This window comes from Centrocercus urophasianus, unplaced genomic scaffold (genome assembly GCF_019232065.1).
Source record: "Centrocercus urophasianus isolate 14NV4802_14NV808 unplaced genomic scaffold, USGS_Curo_1.0 seq_11, whole genome shotgun sequence".
NCBI classification, from domain to species: Eukaryota; Metazoa; Chordata; class Aves; order Galliformes; family Phasianidae; genus Centrocercus; species Centrocercus urophasianus.
The window spans coordinates 44,846,176-44,872,211 of record NW_024884253.1 but is presented as its reverse complement, the minus strand read 5'-3'; the positions used below and the strand labels follow the sequence as shown (position 1 = coordinate 44,872,211).

General features: G+C 43.4%; 1 protein-coding gene across 15 annotated transcripts in view; it reads left to right on the top strand.

Annotated features, from left to right (window-relative positions):
- The window catches only part of GATA6 (GATA binding protein 6), a 159,650-nt gene that overhangs the window by 50,367 nt on the left and 83,247 nt on the right, over positions 1-26,036 (top strand). For all 15 annotated transcript variants that reach the window (XR_006167138.1, XR_006167139.1, XR_006167141.1 and 12 more), the window contains exon 6: positions 25,185-25,315. The gene's annotated coding sequence lies outside the window, so the exon portion shown is untranslated. The remainder of the gene's footprint in view (positions 1-25,184; positions 25,316-26,036) is intronic.

The following is a 26,036-nucleotide window of genomic DNA, read 5'->3' as shown; positions in this document are numbered from 1 at the left end:
GGCTACCTACATTGTACCCTCTGTGCAATTGAAGTTCAGCGCTCTTTGACTCTGTGGTGTTTGGGAACTGAGGCTGTGGTGGTCGCCTTCCACAGTACAGGCCTTCAGGAGCAATGCTTTGGAAACATAATGCATGCTTGAGTTCTGAAGACAATTTCTTAGTTTGGGACAGAATCAAAACATTCAGCCTTACCCTTAAAGGTAGGTGGAATGGGCAATACCTTCACAGCTGTTGTGTGGCCATGGGAGAGGGCTGACCAGAAGGGCAGTGACAAAAGTAGTTTGCAGCACTGCAGTAGTTTGTTCCACCACTTTTCACTTGTGCTGTCTTTAGGGATGTGCTGAGACAATTGCCACTCAAGATGGACGGTGGGTTTAAACTCTTTTATCTGAAATCCAAGGGAGAGAGAAAGAAATAATGCTTAGCACAGTAAAGCTCAGGAGGCTGGAAACCATCTCAGCTTTCAGTGTGGAAAAGCAGCTATCTCCCACCCACACAGTCAATGCTCTTACAATGCACCCTAAGAGCAGGCTCAGATCAAAGGGGCTTTCTGGATGAAATCACAGCAGGTTTGTGTATAAACATGTCCTCTCTCATCCCTGACCGCTCTGGGATCAATTTCTCTATCAGCAGCTCTTATTCAAGAGGTGGGCCTATGATCAGCAACGGGGGCTTCCAAACTAAGCTGCCTGGGGGATTTGCAGACCAAAAGGCACTGTTGACCAGAGGAAAAAAGTTTCCTTATTTCTCCTGTGTTACCCATAGTGTTATTTTAAAAATAAACTAATTGTCACTTTGGCTTCTATGCAGCCTTTCTGTTTTATGCACGCTCTAAAATTTCCATTGGTGTCCTGACCCAGCCCCAGGGGCTTTGAATGAGCTCCATAGGAAATGGGTCAGTTCAGAGCAGCCTAACCCAGAGATCTGTCGCTAAAAGCAGGCCTGTGCTTCAGGAAACAACTGGGCTGGAAAAAAAAAATAAAATAAAATAAAATAAAGAGGAAAAAGAGGGACTTTGCTGGGGGAAATCTATGCAAAACTGAAGTTAACTGTGTACATTGCAGACAATTAAAAGAAATATTTAATAGCGGAATCTCTGACTCACGGAAATGGGTTTTAACCATTCTTCCCAAGCACAAAGACAGAGGAAAGCACACCGCTGTGCAGGTAGAGAGCGGTTGCTGGACTCGGCTCCTTCAGCTTCCAGCATGCTTGAAGAAAAATTGGTTGCAGGGATCAGAAAGCACTGCAAGGCCAAAAGACTTCAACAGTGAAAATGTATGTTCTCAAGCTTGTTGCTAAAGCCTGCCTGACTCTGCCATTACACCCTCCAGGGGCCATGGTCTCAGGCAACTTAAGGCGTGCAAAGGGGTGAAGGGATGGGCCTTTTCTTGAAAAAACCAAGGGGCTGTGCCCCCACCCAAATACATGTCAATCTGGGGGCTGCAGGCCTAGGAGGCTGCGTCATGGAGGCGTGCCACTGGGATGGGGTGGGTGGCAGCCTAGCCTCTCCTCCCAAAAATTTTGGCCGGGTGGCCTCCTCCCTCTCTTCCCGCTAAGCATTTTAAATATTTCCACCCTGAAGTGGACCAGTTTCTCCCGACACTTGTAGTGCTTGGCAAACAGCGACGGCCCGGCACATCCTGTCCAGGGTGGGTGAAAGGGGGAAGGTGACTCCTGGCCCCCCCAGCCCAGGCCCTGGCGGCCCCCCCAAAGTATGCAGTGGGCGTGCGCCTCCCCGAAGTGTGTGTTTTGGATGAGGCAGCGCATCAGCTGCCTGGTATCAGCGCTGCGGCTCCGGCGGGGCGGGATGGAGGCTGAGCAGAGCCAGGCTCGGGAGGGTCAAGTACAGGTTGCTGCAGGAAAGAACCGGGGGAGGGGAGCCCGGGTCACTCCTCTCCCTGCTGTCTCTCTTTTTCTCTTTTTCCTTTTTCTTTTTTTTTTTTTTTTTCATCTTCCCCCCACCCTTTTTCCTTCTTGACCCCCCTTTCTGCCGCAGAAGGGGATTTTGGGACTATTCCATCAGTGTGGTATGTCTGTATAAACATCATTAGCTCCTATGAGCTGACACGCTGGAGATTTTCATTTCTTCTTACAAATCGCTCCCTTCCACAATAAAAATACCATGCATATTAGGCTGGATATGCTAGGAGGGAAAATGGAGATGTTTATTCTCACTGCCTTTGATCTCTAGCAAAGCAAAAAGTGATCTCAGCAGAGGACTACCACCCTGGGCAGGAGAGCTCGAGGGTCTCCCTGACGGATGTGATGTAAATGCAGAGCCACTGGCCTGGCCACAGGCACGGGGCAGTAAGCAGGAAGCCAGGCACCAACATGCGCTGCTGCTAGCACAGCAGAAAGGCCGCAGGCTGGGCAGAGCTCTCCAGAGTGGCCAAGAGGGGCTGAGCAAGGCTAGGCCAGCACAAAATACTTCTCTGGTGTGCCTGCGGGGCCCAGCCGACCCCGTCCCGTCTTGTCCCTCTCGTTCCATTGCATCCCAGTATGCCATCTGTTCCCTGCCTGTTGGTTGGTGCTGGTAAACAGGGTGCTCTGGCACATGAGCTTGCCTCAGCCACTTCTGCCTTCTGCCCCTTTGTCCTGGCCGCAGAATGGCATTTCAGTGATAGTAGATCTCCACTCTTAACTTCTTCAAAGCTCCTTCCTAGGCCCTGTTGCCTCAGTGGCTTTGCTTCTTTTTTTCAGTCATTCTAGGGGGACGAGGGCACTCAGTGATGCATTTATTCCCAGTGCAACAGCGGTAAAAGCAGTGAGGTCTGCATGCCCAACTCCACACGGAGAAGGCGGCACTCAGCACAGCATGTGTCAGTTCTTGCAAACCTTTGTGGCAAGACTTCAGTTGAGCTGAGTTGTCCTACACTGCAAAGACAGATGGTCTGGGGACCTACCCTCACCTCAGGCTTTTCAAGCCTTCTCTTTTTGCTCTCAATATTGTGTGTTTTTGTCTCTTTCTAGTGGTCTCTGTGTACCAATCCATATGAATGACCAAAGCCCATCTAATTAGGGCCATTTGCAGCAGTAAAATATGCAGATGCCAGCCCAGACCTTGTTGTTTGCAGCAGTCCCTGACTGCATGACTAGGAGGGCCTGCCATAAAAAGAAGGGACCAGATCAGTTGCTAACATGAACCTCAGAAATGCCAAACGTCAGCCTATTTCCCTCTGTGAGGTTGATCCTCTGTGTGTGCCACAGTGCAGACCCATTAGTCAGATCGCATTGGGTCATCTTCCCTTCTCATCCTTGAGAATTTCCTCTCCATACCTCAAAGCTTCTTTCCACAAATCCCCAGAACAAGGGTATGGGCAGAAAGCCCCTCACTCACTCACTATTTCCCTTAGTTCCTTCAGTGAGGTTGTGCATTTGGTTTCTTGCTGCCACTTGCTCTTTTGGTAATTAATTACCATGGAATCTATGAGGCAGCTTCACTCATTTATGATACTGTCTTTTCCTAGGCAAACGGAAACCAGTTGTATTAAGAGCAAGTACAGAGAGGGTTTTAACAGGTCTTCTACATATGTGACTGTATGAAACGGAAAATCCATGGCTGCACGACAGCATGTTCCTACTGCGGAGACCTGCTTTCTACCTCTACCTTTTATATCTGAGTTATACCATGACTTTCAAGCCCTCAATTTTAGAGAAGCGTTGGGTAACTAAGGACAGCATTTTGCTTAATAGATGTCAAAAGTCAGAGGCTAAATAGAGTTATCACTTTGCCAGTGTCTGAGAATCTAGCCCTCATTCTTTGAATACATTTTTATGCCATGTGACTGTAGTCGAGGGACTGATAGGCCTGGAGCCAAAGTCATGACCAAATAGTGAAGGAGTTAGGAATCTGCATTTCTCAGCTGGAGGTGACAAACTGGAGCCTTTTGATCCTCACAGAAAAAAAATAATAAGGCAGAAAAAAACCAAAGTAACGAACCCAAAGGTCTTCATTGAATTCACGTCACTCCTTTTATCCAAACAAGTGACAACAGAGATTTCAAAACGTAGCTCTAACTTCAAGGGAGGAAGTGCCCACTTCCAGGTCTGGAGAATCTGCCCTCATGAGGCCAAACTTGTGATCCCTGTGGTATAAGATTTTCCTAAAGGATAACAGTTGTAATTCCGGTATCACCGATACATTAATGATGTGCATAATGCTGAAATCACTAGTTTACATGATTTAAGAACATCTGGTTTGTAAGACCAAGCTGTCATTCCCTGCTGGATCATGCACAGTGGCTTCAGTGGCCTGGGTATCGCCTGTCCTGCTGTTTGTGTCAGACCCTTCAGGCCACCAAGCGATACAGCAGCCTGAATGCTCCTGCAGCAGTGATCAGACATCAGCTTTGCAACGCCAGGCATCCATGAATGACATCGTACAGAAACAATATGCCCTCATTTTTATCACCTGAGCTGTCTGAGCAACTTGAGTAAATAAAAAGGGAGGTTACTGTGTTCACCTTTTCTTGTGGCTTCTGCATTTATTCAATATCAGTAGCTTAACAAATTGCTAATTAGTAGAAGCCTGTAATTATTTTTTAAGACACCATTGGTAGAAAGACAGTTTTTAATTCAAATGCACTGGCAATCACATAAAAATAAGGCAGTAATATTTTGTTTTTCCCAACTTGGGCTGAGTGGAACGAGCTGTAAGTATCTAGCTGAACTAATGAGATCTAATCTTGGATCTGCGGTAGAATAATCATCTGAGTAGTAAGAATCAGTAGTAGAATATAAGCAACTGCTTGCAAACATCTGTACCAGCCAAAGCTTCGTAAAATCACACAGACAATAATTTTGAATAAAGGCTCTTAAAAATACTGTAACTTGTTTGCTGACAGCAAACAATAAGCCAGACCCTCTGGATAAATTATTTGCAGTGAGTTCTTTGCTTGGATCTAATTCTCCTCCTCCTCCTCAGGCAGTATTTTTAAAGTGAACAGACACCAATTATTTGGATTTTCAGCCCAGGGATTTGGAAGCAAAAAGAGTTCATCAAAATGAGTGTGGGTTTTTTTTTTTTTTTTTTTTTTTTTTTTTCTCTCCCCTGTGTTAAAGTGAATTTCAATCTTAAACAAACATGCCTACAATAAACTGGGACTTGAACAGGACTCATCATGAAGAGCACCTAATGATCCAACCCCGATGCTAGGAACTGTTGTTCTTCTGACAGGGGTACCGACGTGAAATCTCCATGCAGTGGAAAGTCTTGTGGGCAGACTTATTGCGCTGGCTGCAAAGCAAACTGTAAAGCACTAAAAGGGATTCTCCCAAGGCTAGCTGCTAGCACAGCTTACATAAAAAAATATGGCACATTCAGAAACTAACATAAAACATTTAAAATGTGATTTTTTTTATAAGTATATATGTCAAATATGAAATATGACAAAGTTTTCTATAGATGATTAAGAAATTGCAAATTCTTATTTACAGAGTAGCCTTCCAATGACAAATTCCTTCACACCATGTCAGCTGTGTGTATGGGGGGGGGGTTGGAAGAGAGGGGCGGGTTGTAAGTACAATTTTCCCCTTGCATTCTTTGAAAACCTTTGATAATTGCAAAATCTTCATTCAGCTTGAGCTTTGCTGCATGCTAAGTTTGTTTTAACATTTTCTGTTTACAAATACATAGTTTAGTTTCAGGATGTTTCTTCCCTTCAGTGAACTATTCAATGCAGCTACCGTATTTGAATGGTTCTTGGCATTTTTTATTTCATTGTGACCCAACAAAATGGCTATTTTTGCTCATGCGAGCTGGCTTCCCCAAATGTTGCTAAGATGAACAACTGAACCATTGCAGCCATGCTCACAAGGCTATCTCACTTCACCCTCTTCCTTTGCACTTCTTCAGTAGGGCCCTGTCCCGCCAGTCCTGGGCTGTGTCTGCACTGAGCAGTGATACCAGCACACTGCCACCGTGAAAGGCTAAGTGGTCTGGTTCCCTCACACAGATCCACATACAGAGGTTAGAGGGTGCATATTTGTACTCGTAACTGTTTCACCAGTTTTGACTGATGCATAGCTTTCGGTGAAGCTAGAGTTGGAAGTTCAGGTTCGCCTTGGATTCCTGCAGGGTGAGGTCACTCTGAGTAACAGATCTTTGACAAGTGGTCCAAAAAGGCCCGCCTCTTTCCTACACAGCCTCAGTCCTTCAAGCAAGCATGATGTAATGTGGAAAGCCAAAATACTTGCCATTTGACCACTTGCCTACCATTGCAAAATCAGTGAAAACTCTCACTGACGGACAGAAAATCTCTGGCTTTCTACTAGCTTAGATGCTCTAAAATCATGTCCCAAGTTCTTTGTGCCACCTCTGAGTCCATGTCTGCACTGTATGGCATCCAGAGGTGAGGTGCTTCCTGTCCCCAGCACTGTGCATCCCACAGCACAGATCTGTCAGAGGCAGCCCAGGGCAGCCCTGCTGCAGCAGCACAGATCTATAGGCACCAAGTGAGGTACAGATGCCACTAAAGGCAAAAGAGCTGAAAGGCTGACTCAGCAGCTGCTCTCTAGGAGCAACTCAAAGCAGTTAGGAACTGAGTGCTATGAAGACTTCAAGATACAATTCCTTCCTAACGGGGAATGGGACAAAACAATTCAAACTATTTACAGAATTTAAGGCCAGAAAAAAAAGCATCCAGCAAGGTACTGCCAGGTTATATAACTTCATCAACTGCAATCAGCACCTGTGATAACGACTTTTTATACTGCTGGAATGGTATCATTGCATGGTATTTACTCTGCAGGTCTCAAAGGCAAACCTTAGGAATACAGTGCAGTATATTTTATTTCTATGTTAAAAACAAACAAACAACAACAATAACAAAAACCAAAAAAAAAACAGGGAGAGAAAGATTGCACCTTTCCATATCTACCTACAACAGCACAGAGTAGCATCTTAGATAAAGCACATTCTTTAAGCAGGACACAGTGCAGTATCTGTAATACCAGGGTATGCTTTGCCAATCTGGATGAGAGACTCACCATGTTTTTACTGCAGATACACTCAGTTTGTGTGCTCAGCTGTAAGGGTGAAAAATCTGTTGCATGTAGATCCATTGAAATGGCAACCACATATTTCATGCTCTGGAACTCTCTGCAGTGATCAAATCCCACTAATGTTGGTGTTTTCCTTATGGGCAGACTTGCTTACTTGCTGCTACCTTCCAAGAGAGCCAAGAAGCACGCTCTGGCATTAGCTTCATTGTAAGTTTTTGGTAACTTTGGTGTAACTGCTAAGTACAATTTTCTTCTTATCATTTAAACTTGGTCTTGCCCCTAAACGTCCCTCTGCTCCTGTGTCAGAGTCACCAGACTCACCATGAGATGTCATTGTCTGTATATTTTGGAGGTGGCAAATAAGTTACTTTTATTTTCATTATCATCAGCTGCCAGGGCAATTATTATTTGACGTCAGTGATGTCTTCAGGCTTGGTCTTGAGTTTTCCATTGCAAAAAGGCCAGCAGATTGAGGGAGGTAATATTCCTCCTCTGCTCTGTGCTGGTGAGACCATATCTTGAGTAGTGTGTCCAGTTCTGGGCTCCTCAGTTCAAGAATGACAGGGAACTTCTGGAGAGAGTATTGCAGAGATAATTAGGGGCCTGGAGCATCTCCTTTGTGATGAAAAGCTGAGACACCTGGGGCTGTTCAGCCTGGAGAAGAGAGAAGGGGAGGGAAGAGGAGAGGAGAGGAGAGGAGAGGAGACTGAGGGGGGGATCTCATCAATGCTCTTCTTCTGTCCTGTAAAATTATCTCATTCACATCTAAAGCTGTTTTAGCCTTTTAACTGGTTAAAACATTTTTACCCCATTATTGAAAGCAGGTGAATGTTCCATGCCACCTGCACTCAGAGGTGATATCTCCTCCCACTGAAATTCCCTGTCATGACACAAGATAAAGCAGCAGAACTCACAACCATAGGAGGTGGCTGTGGTGTCATCTCAGTGGAGAATTTGCCTTACTGCTTTGCAGCTTAGGTCTGAGGCTGCAAACTCTCTAGCACAGACACGAGATGGCAAAATGCGATGTTTGATTGAAACATGGCATACCACTGCTTTGTTGTGTGGTATGCCAGAGTGGACAGGTATGACTTTACACTTTCACTCACTTGCATTGATTTCTAGTGCTTTTAACAAGAGTTTGTTTGATTTGAACTGTAAGTTTCCTGAGTTTTCATTTAGAGAAATGTGAAAAATCATCTTTTAGGGGAGGAACAACTGGACAGTAGAGGTGTTGGTACAAAATGCCTTATGAAGTGGTGCACTGCAGCCACTTCTCCACTTCTTCTCCCTGCATCAATTACTCTTTGTGCTCTCAAAGACTGCAACTTAGTGATCATTAGAATATTATTTCCTCGATGCTTCCAAATGTGCTTCCCAGGGGAAAAAATAATAAAAATAAATGGAAAACACTTATGTATATATATATAAAAATATATATAAAAACACAATACACAATACTTTCAGCTAAGTAAACATTAAATCTGTCACACTGGATTCAAAAGACAATGGAAAAGGAAATGAAACATAAGCATATGCCTAATATTGATCAAAACAGTCACCCTCTCAAAGGGCTGTAAACAATAAAACAACAGATTCACTGCAGCAGGGAGCCCAGGTTTAAGGAGTTTCTTTGCAAGGGTATAAATCCCCTCCGCATTCGCTGTGGTGCATAGCAGAGTCCAGTCCTCCATCTCTAAGCTTTTTAAAATCCTCCCAAGCAATTTTAATGTGAGCACAATGCAACCTTGAGAGCAGTCCTGGAAGATATCTGAATGTCCAGTTCTCAAAACAAGACTTCAACATACGTCACACCCCTCCTTGGATTACTTTGGCCAAGGGTGACAGGATCAACCAGAATTCCAGGTTGCAGCTCATTAGTCCATAACAGCTAGCTTATCTCTGTCTGCCAGTAGGGCAGTTCTGACCATTCACATTTGGACCACTTAGACATTTCCTGGGATAGCTATCTTGATGCAATTTTTGTGCCCCTGAGCAAAAATAGAAGCAGTTAGACCTGAACTGTAGGTGTAATCTGTTAGCAAAGCAGCTGAAAATCCACTTCAGTGAAATTCCACTTCAAATGTAAAATTTCAGATGTGATAGTGAAGTAGAAGATCTTCAGAACGCACCATCAGATGGAGATGGGCTGTTTGTGCCAGGCCGGGGAATTTAAAAAAAGAAAAAAAAAAAAAAAAGAGTGCTTTAACATCATCTCAAGTTAATGAAACAAATTATCAAGTGCATGAGTGATTAGTCACTGGAATGCTTTACTCTGGGAAGTGGTGAATTCTCCAAAACTTGATGTCATTGCATCAGGACTGGACGTCTTTCAGGAAGGTTTTGTGTCAGACAGGAGAAACTACCGAACTCAGTTTGTGATTATTTGTACATCAGAAGTGGGAAGGGCTGACAAGGAACCTGAAAACATGCTAAAAATCTGCGAAAGCAGGTTAGTGGGGTTCTTTATGTGATCTCAGAGTGTAATAGCCAGAAAGCATCCATGCTCAGAAATGAATTGAGTGTTGCCTGAGGAGTGGCTGAGTCAGTAGAGCTATCAACTCCCTCTCAGCGCTGCATTGGCTCCGTAGTGCTGACAGCACTAAAAAACTTGTTTATTGATTGTCAATGAAGTATGACTTGAATATGCACAGTCTTCAAACAGAAGAGGAAAAAGATGATTTTACATCATCGTTGGTCTGGTTAGCTACACCAAGCTGATCCAATTACCTTTTCTGTTGTTAAAAGTTTTGCTGTTATTGTTTTAGGAAAACAAATCCCATCTTAGAAGAATTAAATATCATCCTGGAAAAGTAAACGTTCACTTAGATAAGGAAAATGACTGCTGGAAGCATCACAGCAAGTAAATTCTGCCTTTTATTGAACTATTTCCTCTACATAACCATGGGAATTTTGAAAACGATGAAAATCAAAAACATGCACAAAATGTAGAAACTGAAAAAGGAAAGGAAAATGAAAAGACAAAACAGAAATGCTACATTACATCAAAAAATACCCTGAAATTTTGGAAGAAGTGAACACTATTTCCCATTCTCCACAGACACTAGTCTGTAAAAACAATGCAAAACATTACATCTTGTTCTGGTAATGACTTTGTAGGACTGACCCCCATGCAGAAAGCCAAAGCAATGTCAGTGCCTCAGGTAAGACACAACAAGTCCTGTTTTGAAGACAGCTTTTCGCAAAGAATTAAATTCTGCTATTTAAATACATGCAGGCAGCACTGTCTGAGGCAGATATGACAGAACCATCTCAGCAGCAATGCTACGGCTGAAGATGCTTTCAGCATCAGCTGCTATTTTTAGGTGCTTACAGTTTGACTGGAGACTTTTACTGTGCCAGGTGTAGCGCAAACCATAGCAATGAAATAAAGCTTTGCTTGTAATTGTAATGACTCCTATGCTTACAATGAGGAAAATTTTGGAAAGTATGGAACAATTACATTTGTCTTTTCTGTTCTTTAAGAGCAGGGCAGTCCAGTATTCAATGACAGAATAAAAAGCCCCTGAGTCAGACAATGGGCAACACATGGGTTTTGTTTTAGCTGCTATAACTCCAAAACCTTATTTGAGAATTCTCCCACACTCAGTGGTTCATAAATGTGCTTGGCACATGGTACTAATGTGATTTAGAGTCACACCTCTGTTACCAGATCTCCAAGCATGTCAGCAGTCCAACATGGACCCATTCTCCTTTTTATTTTCAAGTGGAGCCATTTGAACCAGAACATGCTATACAATCCCACAAGGGCAAGGTAGATCTTTCAACAATTTCATACTTTCTTTGCAGTGACAGAAATGGCTAGGCAAAGTGCAGAATAATAAATAATTGGGTCCATTTAGGATATAAGTCTAGGTTATACGTGCAAGACAAGATCTTCATTGGAGGCTCTGCCCCTCTGAAAGAATTGGCCAAGAGCACAGGAGTTGCAGGCGTGTTGCCAGATTTCAGGCAGGGGAACTCAAGATTTTCACCAGAAGCATTCAGAGCAATGCAGAGTTTCAACAGCAGACCAGATTCTCAGAGGTGTTTGGCACATATGCCTACTCCTGGTGAGATTTGTTTACTTGTTGATTCTTACAAGGTCTCAGTCTAGTTCTGCTCCCGGTCTCCCAGCACACTGTGGAAGTCCACACGACTATCTCATCCTACTCTGTGTTTTCTCCACGGTCCTTTCAAATTCTGCCATTGCCTCTGCTCATTAGATCATTACCAGTTAGTTGGGTGCTTGAAGATGGGGATAGGGTTCGTCTCATCTTCCATGGTTGCTTCAGGTGATTCTTCACGCTCAGAGGGAAGCTGTGGATGAATTAGACTTTCAGAGACCATGCCCACGCATGGGAGGCTTTGAGACTTTTGATGCCTAACTTGAGTCTGAAAACTGAAAATCTGGGACTGCTCCCATTTCCATAATTTCATGGATGGAAAATGCATTTTAGATCTCAAGTGGAAGCTAACACTGTAACAAAGCTCTCAGAACCAAGATAACACACAGTTGTGTACACATTTTACAGCAGCATTCTTTGAAAATCAGATTAACTCAACTCAAGCTCTCATCCCCATCCTTGAAAATGTGTGTGCAAATCCCAGTGCACTCAATGGATGTTGCATGAAAGCCACACAAATGGAGTCACTTTTCGGAGAGTTGTACAGAGCAAGGCCAGGGTGCTGCTTGCTGCTAGCACTCCCCTAAATTCATTTTTCTCTTTTCATTTTTATAGTATTTCTCCTCCCACACCTTTGCCCTCCCTGCCTTTCTGAACTTTCACAGATATTTAAGCATTGGCTTTCGTACTGAAACTGGGCCCTGATCTTATGTGAAAAACAAGGGAAACTTTCTGAAGGAATAACCTAAATGCAACACCAGATAAATTAAAAGTACTCAGTGCTGTCATTCAGCGAAGCCATGCACAGGCAGAGAACTTTCACAGCTATTAAAAAAAATGTGCTATTCAGTGCAAACTTGCCATCTGGCTCCTAGCGCTGGATTCCACTACAGTGTGCTTCTTGAGATTATACTCATCTGCCAGCCTCCCCCTCTCCTCCCAAGGCACTTAGGAAGACTCTTCTGGGAATAGAAAGTGAATTATTTTATCCCAATCACTATGCAGCTAACTATACATGGTAATTAAACAAAGAGACATTCTCCTTCTGCCATTGGAGGCAAAGGTTTTCTTGCTAGCCATAAATAACAATCCTTCTTTGGGAAGATGAAAAGGTATTTACAGAATAAACTGGTATACTGTTATCATGCTGATGGCCAGGCAAAGATAATTAAGTATTAAAATAGACAACAAGGGGAAGATATTCAAAGTGGAGGCTTCTTATGCCATCTTTAATGGATGCAGTTGTTCTGGATGATCACAAGCATCTCTGAGCACAGAGAAGAGGGGGAATGTTTATCTCCGATTTAAACAGCCGTGAAGCCAGTGGAGTCCACCAGGAATGAATGTGGTTTGCTGGGAGACCTCACCTCCTGTGACAAGGGAGCAGCTTTATTAAACTCAGTGGCCTCCGTAAATAGGGTCTTCCATGTAAATGTTTGCTGGATGAGGCCCTAATAGCTGACAAGGTGGAGAGCTTTCCTGTGCAGCTCCCATCTCATGTCTGGGAAATATTAACATTCAAGCAGAGGAAAGTGCTCTTGTTTGTACCAAGCACTGCTAAATTCAGCTGTGGGAGACCCACACAATGCAAACCTCCCCAGGGGCACACACTCACTTGGCAGCTGCCCCCTCCTGTCTGCAGTCCCAGATGACTCATGCTCTCCTCACGCTGGCCCCAGTATTCCCACCAGGCTCTAGGCAGTTTGCTGAACTAGAAATTCTCAACACCATACCACGATGCTGCAGCTCTGACCCTGAATCTGACGTTTCCACATGGTCCAAGCTCTTCTTTTTCTGACCTGAAAGTTAATATCCTTAGTAATTCAAATGCATCCAGAACTTCTAGCATGCATTTGGTAAGCTTTGATAATTTTCATTCACCTGCAACTTCTGTCTCAGTGTCAGGACTGCCAGCTCTAAGTCACAAAAAATATCACGAGGCATATTCTCCTGGCTCTGTCTCACTCTGCACTCATGATGCTTACTTAAAGAATATAAAGAGCCTTTCATTTAGTCCTTTGGTTTTGGAGCCTTACCATTAACCGATGCTATGCCTTCAGATTCTTTAAAAAAAAAGCAACCCAAAATATAAAACAACCAAAGATATCAGAGATTCTGAAAGATTCTCGGGACTCCAGGAGCATAGCAGAATGGTTAAGACGAAATCTGAAATTCTTTCTTGGTTCAGCTGCCTTTCCTTCAAGCTTAAAACTACATCGTGATTTAGGCCCCCGTTTTGAATCCAAAATGTTATGACTCCTCCTTGTTTTGCTGTGAGCCTTCCAAAGTTTTCTGGATCCAACATTTCCTAGGCATATCTCTTAATGTAGATATTCCCCACTGGGTCCTAAACTCTTGCTTAGGTTCCCAATTGGCTCCACTTCTTGCTCCTGAGACTGAATTTATCTTATCTCACATACAGAGATCCCTAATGGATTCTACTCATTGGTTGCTTTTCCTCAAGTACTGACACTCCCCCACGGTTTACCCTGCTTCTCAGCCTGCCAAGTAATATATAGCAAGTTATTCATAACTGCATGAATGTGTTTTGATAGACCAGTTCATTCAAAAGTCTTTGTCCTGCTGATGTCACAGACCTGGTAGTTTGTCAGGCAAACAGTCTTCCATTTGCCAAGACTTTAATGTCTAATGATTAAAAATACATTACGAGAACTAAATATCCAAGCATCATTTTGAAACTCCTCCCTTTCTGGAGGATAGAGAGTTTTATGGATTCACACCAGCTATAATTTTGGTCTCTGTCAAAATAAGCTGCCAGAACATGTCCATTGTGTTAGTTAGTGTGTCTCCAAGTTCATTCTGAATGGCAGATTCAACCACCACCCTCAACACTCTGGGTCCTCAAGACTGTGCTAAGAAACCATCAGCTTCCAAACTCCATAAAAGAGAGAGCCTAGGTCTTCTTGATGTCTTAGGTCTGGACTAGCCCCTTGCTTACACAGCCTAGCTCCATTAGGCTTTACAGCATAGTTCTGCAGCCTGTGGCCTGACTCTAAATGCTACTAATCCCAGCAGAGATGCTGTGACTTGAAGTGGAGCCAGACTGCAGGCAGCAATGAGAATGAATAGCAAGTAGGTATCACGAGCTCTGGCTCCCTGTGCTGGAGCCTACCCTCACCACCTTTGCACTGGCACCTTTGAGCGTTTCTTAGCTAGCTGCCAGCATTTCTCTTTTGGCAATATCCCTGCCCACCCGATTATGCCAGGGTAAAACAGAAACTAAGAGCAGAATCTGGTCTGCTGATAGACCAAACTTGGCTCTAGTCTGGTGCCCTATGATTCACTCCCACACTATTGCTGCCTATTAATAAAACACTTTTTCCAAGACTCAGAAAATGAATTACTCATAGATAAGACACTGAAATTGAAATCTTGTCAACACTGTATATTTAGAAAGTGACTGTGGGACAAGTACAGATCAGTATTCCATCAGTGTGGACTTAGCACCTGAATGGGTGTGCTTGCTGCAAGGGACAGTACTCAGAAGCACTCACCCCCTTTTGTCATTTGCCATTCATCAGCTACTTGGACCATGGCTGGGATTTCATAGGTAATTCCATGATGTGAAGAGCAAAGCACACAGGTGAGATGATGAAAAAGATATTTTTGGTATGCATAGGCCCTAATAATCATTTGCTTTTGCAAAGATCAAAAATGACCAGTTTTTGCCCCTTACCAGGCTCACTGCACAGCTAATCAAATCTGTTTCTCCAGTCTGCGAAAGATTCTGCTCTACATATTCAGAAGTCCAGTAGCATAATGCATCTAGTACCACAGTCTTTTCAATCAGATTGCAGATCCTTAGCATGGTTTCAGTTGCTAACAAGTTAAGTAAGTCACTTTCCACAGATGTTTCTAGGTGATCAATATTTCCAATCAGTCTTTGCTTAACAGAACCTCAGTCATTTAAGATGCTCTTTCGTATCTTTTGTCACCTCTCAGTAGTGGCAGGTGTTGAAGCTGTAAGTCATTTTCAGTCAGTCTGTACATGGTATCTCCCAAATTTTCCCCTCAGTATCTCACAGTGAATGGAGGCAGTCTTGTGTAGAATCCACCTCAACACATTTTCCAGGGTGATGCCTCAATTTATATCCAGATCCTTGCCAGGCATCATGACTCTATTTTCATCTCTCCGGTGGTGGAAAATGATCCAAATTCACTTGTCATCCAGTAACTTTTGAATCATGCCAAGTGGCATCTAGGATAAAACTACATTCCTAAAAAGGCTCAGATCCACATAAAGTTTATTCATGTAGAGAAAGGACATGAGCAGATCTAGTGCCCATGCTGGGCCAGAAGGATGAACTCAAAATAAGGAAGGTGAAGAGAAGCGAGGAAGGTGATCAGGAAATAGAGAACAACTGAGGGAAGATTTAAAGAGTTTTACTTTGTGAAGACTAGTAGGAAAAAGTGTGAGAGGGAAGACTTTTATATAAAGTGCATGATTCAAGCACCATGAATGAATACATATTTTTAAATTAAAGGATAGGGCTAGCACAAAAACACATGGGTTTTAATAAACTTCAAGCTGGAAAGCAGAGGACTTTAGTGATAAAAGAAGTGAAGTTCTGGATAAAGTCCTAAGCTACTTGAGTAGTGTGAAGATGGACTATGAACAGGTCATGCCTTGCCCCACAGGAACTCCTTCCCACCCTGAAAATCAGTTTATATGTGTTGCCTTCCATTGCAACACCCTCACAGCACTGTTTTACAAACACAGGAATCTAATACACATTAAATAGTTTATGAAACAGGTAGCCTAAAACCTCTAGCCTTGGGGCTCTCCAGTGTGTCTAGTCAGGCTGGATATTAGGAAAAAAAGTCTCTGAAAGAGCAGTGAGGCAGTGGCACAGGCTGCCCAGGGAGGTGGTGGTGTCACCTGGAGGTGTTCAAGAAATGTGGAGATGTGGCACGGAGGGACATGGGTTAGTGAATATAGAGACAGACCTGAAGATCATTTAATTCTAACAACTTGCTCAAAGTGGAGCCATTTTCAAAATTATATCAGGCTGTTTGTGACCTCATTCATTCAAGTTTTGAAGATCTTTATGGATGAAGAATCCACAGCCTCTAGAGCCTTTCAGCATGACTTACTCCAGTACTTAGCTAACTGCTCAGTAGGTGAAATATGACCATCTCAGCAGCTTTCTGCTGCACTTGTTCATCTACAGGTTATATAGATGAAGAAGCTTTGTATTGTTCTTCCTTTCTACACTCTGCTCTCAAAGACTTCCATGTGGAAGAACTGCTTAACAGTAAGGGTGACGGAGCATGGAAAAGTTTCCCCAGAGATGTTGTGGAGTCTCCTTCTATAGAGATATTCAAGACTCATTTGGATGCCTACCTGTGTGACCTGTTGTAGGGTACCTGCTTTAGCAGGGAGCTGGACTCAGTAATCTCTTCCAACCCCTGCAATTCTGTGATTCTGTATTTTCTACTTGGGGCACTCCTGATGGCATTCCCACTGCATTTGGGGCATCTCAGGATAGGCTAACAGTGATAGGGTCCACCTCAGAGCCATCACTAAGCCTGGACATGCTGACTACTCAAGCCTCAGCTGAACCTTCCTATGATTCAGACCCAGCCTGCCCATCCCACTCTTTTTATGCTAGATGTTGGACTTAGAAATGCTGTCAGTGACAAACACACAGCTCCATCCTCCTGACTTGTGGCCCTTCAGCATCCTGTTTCTTCCCTTCATAATGAGTGATGGTGGTTGATTGTTATCTCACTAAACTTTAATATCCCGAGTAAATATATGGCTTCCAGATTAACCAATTCAGCCTGTTGTCACATAGAATCATTCCCTAAGTCTTGTTCTAGCTGTGGCACTGGGGACAACTGATCACTCCATAGGTTCAGCCACAGCTATAAATCCTCCTGGCATATCCCACGTTGTTAAAAACAATATTAAAAAGGATTTTTTCAAGCATTCCTTCAGGAACGATTGAGGTGGTAATCTACTTAGAAAGCAGTGTTATATCAATACTATGACAGAGCTTTCCTGTTTGCATGATGAGAGATTGACAGTGTTTTGACATTATAGATTGTCATCATGACAGCGCCTAGCAATGACAGCTTGCTTTATCTCCCAAACAATTTATAAACATGAATTTCAAAATCACACAAGAACGATGTGCGATATGTACCAGAAAATGTGAAGAATCCTTCTAAGATCAACATGCTACATGTAACAGATTTCTTAGGAAACTGCCAGAGTGTAACAAGAGGAGCATTTCTGCAGAAATGTTGCCCTTGGCAGATGTGTCCATAGAAAGCAGAAGAGTAAGGCTGGGAATCTGCTTATTTACAAGAGAAGCATCCTCCCAATAACAGCAGGAATACTGCAACTTAAAAATAAAAATACACATACAAACACCTTACTGGAATGTATTTTAATTTAACTTGAGCTAGACTGGGAACTCATTCCCACTGCTTCTTTGATGTGGCAATAGGAAAGTTAAAGAATGTTCACAGTTTATGCATTCATCTCTGGGAGAGGCAACCCTGAATTCCTTGTGGAAAAAGTCTGTTTTTGCAGTGGGAAATGCTGCTTCTTCAGACTACTATTAAATGCTCTTTCCCTGGATTTTCCTGTGCACCTAGAATATACACAAAGCCTAGAGGAACTTTCAGCTACCCACAACAAGTTTTCTGCACATGCAATGCCAGCTCCACGTGGTCATTTCGGGTTTGCTGGGAGGAAAGGAGATGAAAACTCAGGGCTCATGAACTGCCAGGGAGCAGGCAGGCAGGACAATCACAAAACAAACAAACAAACCAAAAACAACCACCAAAACCTAACAAAACATTCATCTTAGGCACACTGAGTGTGCCTAAGATATATATGTCAGTATATATCAGATATCATATGTCAGTATGAGCTGCTTCTAGAAAAGAACTACTATCGGAGTCCTTACCTGGGAAGTTAACGCACTGAGCTGCAACAGTATTGAAACACTTCCCTGACTCTTCATTACCCACTGATAACACGTTGGTGACTTGAAGAACTCTTGCATCCAGCTGCTGTCAGACCCTGAAGACACATGGATCCCTTAGATGCCTCCGTATCCCTAATGTACCTCGCCTCACTCTGTTTCAGGTGTCACTCTCCTAAAAATCCATTCCACAAAACTCTTAACAAAAGACTGGTGGTGATTTCTACATTTTCAACCAGTGCATCCATACACTTTAGCCAACCTTCCACTTGCAGTTCTGATTCTTGGGAGAAAAACAGGGACGTCTTATGTGAGCCTAGCCTGCAGGAGAATTTCTGCCACAGGAATTTGAAACATGGGAGGTGGCCATCTCTGACCAAGTAACACCCATGTCCTGCTTCTTCCTTCATTTCTCTCTTTGCTTAGGCAGCTCCACACTCAGACCTATTTGAAACTTTTCCAAATCCACCCAATTTCTTCCAGGGAGGGCTGAGATCCTCTACGATAATATGCCCAGAACAGTGCAATCAGGCTGCCCACATATTGTAGACCCAATGTATTGTAGGAGCACTGGCTTCACTCTGAGCATGTGGTAGGGCACAGCCATCTCCACGCTGCCTGCAGCCCAACTTGCTCCCTGGGGGAGAGAAGTATTTGTAGAAAGAAAAGTGGCACAAATGAGCTTCTCCAATTCCAAATCACCCAGAGAACCAGACTGAGGCAGATCCTGGATTTCTGTACAAAAGACTCAAAACAGGGTGGTTTCAAACTTTACATAACAGAACCAAATTTAATGTAAGTCTCCTTCTGGAAGAGGCAGGGAGCCATCCACATTGGCTAAGGACTTGCTTTTCATTCAATCCCTTGCATCCACTCCAAGTTGCTCCATTTGTCTGAAGAAATTAAAATATAGTGAAAAGATTTCAGGTTTCTGCGCAACAGGCTCTCAGTGACCTCCAACCGCTTTCTGGTGTTTTGGTGAGAGAGCACGGAATCATAAAATATCCTGAGTTGGAAGGGACGCATAAAGACTATTGAGTCCAACTCGTGATCACGACAGAATCAGGAGAATCACAGAACGGCTTAGGTTAGAGAAGACCTTAAAGATGGCTGCCCCCCAGCAGCTCAGCTGCCCAGGGCTCCATCCAACCTGACCTTGAGCACCTCCAGGGATGGGGCACTATAGCTTCTCTGGGCAGCTGTGCCAGTGCCTCACCTCTGAGTCACGAATTTCTTTCTCATATCTAACCTAAATCTCCTCTTAGTTTAAAGCCATTTCCCTTTGTCCTATCATTACCAAACTGTGTAAAAAGTCAGTCCCTCTCCTGCTTGTAAGCTCCCTTCAAGTACTGGAAGGCCACAGGGAGGTCACTCTGGAGCTTCCTCTTCTCCAGGATGAACGTGCCCAGCTCCTTCACGGGCTTATGGCACAAAGTGGCTCATTCAGAATCACAGAGCAGTGCTGTGCTTCCACGGCAGCACTCACACCATGGCAGTGCCACTGAGACATCAATGGGGGACAGCAGCAACGGGCAGAAGTATGGCACAGTAAGAGAAAAAAAGAAAAGGCCGCTATGGCATTCCGTCCTCAAATCCTTGCTGCCACCAATGAATTATTAACCTCAATGATTAAAATTATTATTTGCAAGAGTGCACTAAAGCAGTAAAGATGGGCTAGTTGCAATGCCGTTTCCTCATTGCACATGGCCCTCCTTTCCCCTGCGTGCCAGCCCCGCTCCGCTGAGCGCTGAGTTCCCGGTGAAAGCCTTTGGTGCACACACACAGGAAGTGAGGTCAGGCTTGTTTTGGCAGTTTCAGCCGCTTTTATCCCAGATAGCAGCTGAATTTTATCAGTTGGTTTAGCCTTTGGTCTTCGAGAGACACACTATTATTTCACTCCTCTTTAAAAATAATAATAAAGAAAGAAGAAGAAAAAAAAAAAAAAAAAAAAAAAAAAAAAAAAAAGAAAGAAAAGGCTCAGCGAGGCCGCAGCAGCAGCGCGCGCGGGAGCCGTGCCTCAGAGCCGGCCGAGCGCTGCCGCGAGCGCCCTCGTGTGCCCGCAGCTCCCGCAGCACTGCCCCGCCTCGGCGGGTACCCCGGGCCCCTCCGAAGGGATGATGTCGCCTTCCCTGGGCTGGCACCGACGCCGCCCTCCCCGTGAGCAGAGTGTCGGGTTGCAGAATGAGGCGTGAAGTTGGACGTTAGGAAGGAGATAGTAGGAAAAACTTCTTCATCGAGAAGCGCTGGATGGGCTGCCCAAGAAGGTGGTGAAGTCGCAGTCCCTGGGGGTGTTCAAGAAACACTTAGATGTTATACTGAGGGACGCTGTTAGTGGGAAATATTGGTGATAGGTGGACAATTGGACTGGATGATCTTGAAGGTCTTTTTCAACCTTGGTGATTCTATGATTCTAAGAGCACAGGTTGCTGTCATTCTCCTCTCTTCATGTGAGCTTGTTCACAATGTTTCTTCCATCCGAGTGTGAGCTTCCAAGCACAACCTTCCAGCAGAAAAATAATACATATTTTTGTTCTCAGTGACAACTTTCATACTAAAATCACTGCAAGTCAAACATAAAAAGCATTTTTGAGATATAAATGACAAACAATGCCCATATTGGAAACTTTCTAGAGATTACTTCAGGCCCTGGAAGAGGGCCCCTGCCTCTGTCAAAGAAGTGTTATCTTGAGATTGTCAATGCATGCTTCAGAGTAAGAGTGACTTTGTCCCCAGAGACCCAAGGGAACATAACAAGTGACATCAGTCATATTTTGGAGACTGTAGAGTCTCGTGTCACTAAACGTCAACTAAATCTCTGTACATGGCTCTCTTCAAAGAGTCATTCCTGAAGTGCTGAAAGGTGAGGGGGCTAACTAAGCCAATTAAAGAAACATTTACTAAGCAGGGGAAGGACACGATGATCTGCAGACCAGGTATGTAACAATTTATTTTGTTTTCCTTTAGTTTCTGTCAGGGCCAAAGTGGGTGGGAAAAAATACCTCTCCACCAAGCACCAGAGGTAGGACATGAGCTGACGAAAGGCAGGAGACTTACTCTGAAGCAATAGCCATTTCTTTTTCCCCTCAAGCTAATGTTCTGTCTGTTCCACCTCGGCATTCCTTGCGAAGCCAGAGACAACAAGCTGGTCTGCCCAAACACAAAAATAAAACACCAGACAGACTTCTTTGGGAAAAGCAACATTTCTTGTGAAAGAGGAATTGCAATTGGAATTTACTGGAATGCTAGCAGTCATACCATCAGGTCATATTCTGATCCTGCTCGCTTTATTGTAAATAACGAACGGTCTCCCAGCCACACCAGCCATGGCAGCTCCTTTTTTGGCCCTTTATTCGTATGTCGGAGCTCCTCAGAAGTAATTAAAATGGGAGACATTTTGTGCTATTGAAAACAAACTATTGTATTTCCTTGGTGAAACCAGAGCTTTTCCTTTTGCAGAAGTTGACTCATGTGAAAAGCAGCCACAAAGGAATCATACAAATACATTTTGGGATACAAACAGACTGTTTTTTGTCAATCAGTCTCCTGTCACTCATAGATGGGACAAAATTTTGCTTTGGTGTAAGCCAATGCCACAGCTATGAGTACTACCAAGGAATGTAGGCAGAGGTGTCCTTGCAGCTCTGGTGAAGAGAAAACAGGGCATTACTGCTGTCCCTGTCCTAGAGATGACTGTTTCCCCAGCAGAGCCTGCAAGTGGAAATTATGCCTGGACGAAGCTGCTGGCCTAGCTCAATGCGATTCCTGCAGCATCTCAATGTAACTCATCTGACTTTTTGCTGAGGCTGCTCAGTTCACCAAGGCCGCTGACTTGGCTTGATAGAGCCATGGAAACTTCCCACTGAAGGCACTTGCAAAGAGGAGATAGGCAGTGATATCTAAAATTAGGAAAACCCCTTTCTGAAAAGATCATGAGTCTGAGCTTTAAGAGAATTTACACACCACGTCCTTATCTGGGATCTAAGTTCAAGGCTGTTCGTATCTTGGGTGTTGGTTTGGTTCATTATGGAGATAAGTCCAAGCTGTGAAATTTGGATCTGGACCAAATTTCTCCATAGTTTGAAAGAATTTGGCTCCATCATTTTGGAAAGGGCCTATCACTGCTACTAGGTCTTTTAACCCGAACAACAGATGCAGACATAATAAGAAGAGAAATGAACATTAGGAAGTCATCATAACTGCACCAAGCTGAACTCTCCAACACTTTCCAGAGTCTCTAATTTACAAAGAAAGAAGAATAATAAAGCATAAACAGTAACTGAAACACATCCAACATTTCAATCAGTGCAGTGCACTTATTACATAGGCTCTATAAATACATTTTGCTAATGCAGGAAGTCTGGGACAAGATCAAGAGCAAAGGCAATTAGCCGATTGTGATTACCAGGCATTTGACAAAATACTGTTTGGTACTTGGAAGAATATAATCACATGCAGAAGATTGCTATCAAAACTGTTTGTTTAGTATAATGAATATGGCAGCAAAAGCATGTTCTGTGTATGGATATCTGCGGCAGCACCACTCTGTGATGTTGGGGTATCAACAGTAGATTGTACAACTTCAAGACACCAAAGATAAGGAAATAATAAGGCACTACAGAAGGTCTGGAAGAGAAAGCAAAAAATATGGAGAGAGAAAGAAGCCAGTGGCAGCCCCATTCAATCAGCACATGCTGTAAAAATAAAAAGTACATTACAACCACCATTTCAAAGGCTCTTCAGGTGCCTTCAATGCTTTAAGCTATTCAAGTGGTCCCTTCAGGTCAGCTGAAGAAAAAAATATAAATCCATAGCATGCTTCTTATCTTACTGAAATCTGTGAAATACACAGTCAACACTGGCATTCCTACAGGCTTGCAACAATTATTACAGCTACTGACATAAACGTCATATCACAACGCAAGGTTTTGAAGCCTAGCAAGTGCAGCTAATCTTAGCTAATCTCAGGCATGATTCTTTTAGGGAAAACGTTCTTATACAGTCATCTTGTTTCTCTTGGTTGGCAAAAAAATCAACTACTAGATATACTCCATAGTACAGTCCTTATCATGTTCATTCTACACATACACTGACATCATCCAAATTAGGTAGGCAAGTGTTTGACTTCATTTTAACAAATGTTTAAGTGTTAAAATGCAGCTGAGACTGAAAGCATGCAGACTGCTATTCTTAGGCAGTTCGGTAGTAGGTAAAACATGAATATGAAATGTAGTACAGTAGTTAGCAAAATGGAAATCCTAGAGTCCAGTGAGGAATAAAGAGCAAACCACGTAATCTCCAGCACTGTGTGCTTCCCAGAACCTTCACATTTGGGCATCTCATGGGCTTTAAAATATTCACCCTATCAACATGCCTGAGAGGTGGGTGAATAAAAGCCTTGCTCTTTACAGGTGTCAGGCTCTGCCCAGGATGTCTGTGGTTAGTAGTGATTGAAACCTGGTCTCCAATACCCCAAGCAAGGCTCTCCTCCCAGACAGGACTTCCCTTTGGGAACAGGCAACACACTGGCTCTGCTGGGCAGCTCCTGCAAGAAGCGAAGGCTGTGCCTCACTGTTTTGTTTTTTTTTCCTTGGGCAAGTGCTTTCAGTGTTGGGCATAAATGAGGCCAGAAGGGCAAGCAAGCATTGTGGACCAGGAAAGCTTAGGAAATCTAGCACACATCTATAATGTTTTTCTTTCTCTTTTCCCTGCCCGCACTGGAAGCAGGGATCTGAGTACAGAGCTCACTCCACACCGTATTTTCCTCAGCAATGATTTACAGACTGCTCTCCTTTACTTCATTCTCCTTCTCTGAGAGATTGCCAGTCCTGTCAGCATTATCCTCTCTGACACTCTGCTCTGGAAATATTTCAAGATCAGATATGCTTTTCTTGCTTTCGCTGCCTATATTTCTAGAAGGACCATCAACCAGACAATGTTTTGCACCGGAGTCTGATGCCAGAGCCAGAACACGGATGAGTTAGCAGCCACTCAGTCTGCAGAGTCTAGTACCAGCTGCTCTGCGCACACAGTAGCAAACCTGAAAAATCCAGGAAAACAGGAAGCCTCTTGGTGTGCTGCTTGAATTGCAGACCTTTCTCTTATTCAGACCTTCTGGCTGGAGCTGCTGATGGAAAGGAATTTGCAGTGAGAATTGCAGATCAACCTAAATCTCCCACTAAATATAGCCCTCCTTATATATATAGTGAGCAGGAAGAGAGGGGGAATACAGCAGGAGGGGGAGAGTTCTTTCGATACACAAAATGTAGGCTGAGAGCAGTTAAGCATCATTAATTAATGATGAGTTTTCAATAGCAGGGTTCATGTGCTTGAATTCTAAGTTGAGCAAAGTTGAAGAAAAGCAGATTCTGTGTTCAAAAATGTTATGAAGTTACACATGTAGCAAAAAGAAAACACGTGTAACCACAAAATATTACTCACTGAACAACAATAAAGTGAATGAGTCATGATATTAAACAACTCTATTAAACAAAAGTTGCAGAATGCCTGGGAAGGCTGAACTGATTCAATTTCTGATCATTATGTGCCCGTCAACGTCTTCCTTTAGCAAGCTTGAATAACGAATGGGATGCCAGTGGGAGGCTGCTGTGAACAGCAGAGGAAGGGTGTATAGTGTGGTGGCTAAATGCGTATGATAATGTCATCTGTCCCCAAGAGAACAAAGAACATCTGACCCATGTACTTTCAGCCCTCTCATCCTCCACCAGCCTAATTGCTCTGCAAGGAGATGTGGATGAAATCACAGAGTTCCTGCAGATTTCAGAGCGTAGAGTAATAGTCTCCAGGAAAGATGTTATCTCGTGTCCAAAGGATCAGGAACATAAGCACAGCCTACGTTTCACAAACAACAACAACAAAACAGAAAACCACCTGAAATTATTTTGCAAACTTGTAATTTATGATTGATGCATCTTTGGACAGAGCTTATCCTCTGCATCATTTGGAGCTACTTACACTGTCAGCATAGGGTTTGGAGAGTGCTCCAAGGGCTCTAAAGGTGCCTGAATCTGTGAACGTACAGTTCCAGATTCAAGGAATATCTAGGTGGTCAAAGTTTTTGTCTTGCCCTTTCAGGTTATCTTCAGATGTCTTCTTCTCTTCAACGTGACCTCACTGCTGCTCTGAAATCCTTGTGTCCTGTTGTGTGGAGGTAGTCTCTTAGAGCGCCGCGTTCAAAGGGTTTCTGAAGTGGAGTCCATGCCTTGGTATGTACTTGTGTGCCAAAGGTGCTTTCATTTCTGTGCCCATTTAGGAAGGTAAAGCTCTCTCAAATCCCTCATGGGCCTTAGGGGCCTGGGAAGAGGAATTTCAGAAGCTTGAGCTAGTAAGGTGGTCAGAACCAACTCAACATGTACACTACATCAGCAGTGCAGCTCGTCTTCTGCAAGTCACACAGATGTGAACACTAACATCAGTAAGATTTCTGGTGGGAGCTGCACTTGAGTTGAGACTAAAAAAACAATAAGTGCCAGAAACTGTGGGTTTGAAGTTCTACTTTAAGCAAGTAACTTTGCTGGCAGCATGATGCTCAATATCTACTTTTGCAGACGAGTTAATGTGAGACTCAGCTGGACACAGAGATATGAAATATAGCAAAGGTGACAAAGTTATCTCTGCTCTTGCTTATTGCTTGAATTCATTTCCAGTGTTTATAAGACAAAGAATAGTATTCCAACAGAAAAAAAAAAAGAAAAAAAGAAAAAAAAGAAAAAAAATTAAAAAACCAAGAGACGTGTAATTCAGTAGCGCATATGAAAAATACTTGAACAGACGAATGGTGTTTAGTTTAGTTAATATAGCTATCATTAGTGAACCACAATGCAGGCATTTTTTAAAAGACTGCAATCACCATGACAGCCTGATAACATTTAGTCACATCATTTCCGAATATGATTATCCTTCTGAAACCCTTTTTTTTTTTTTTCA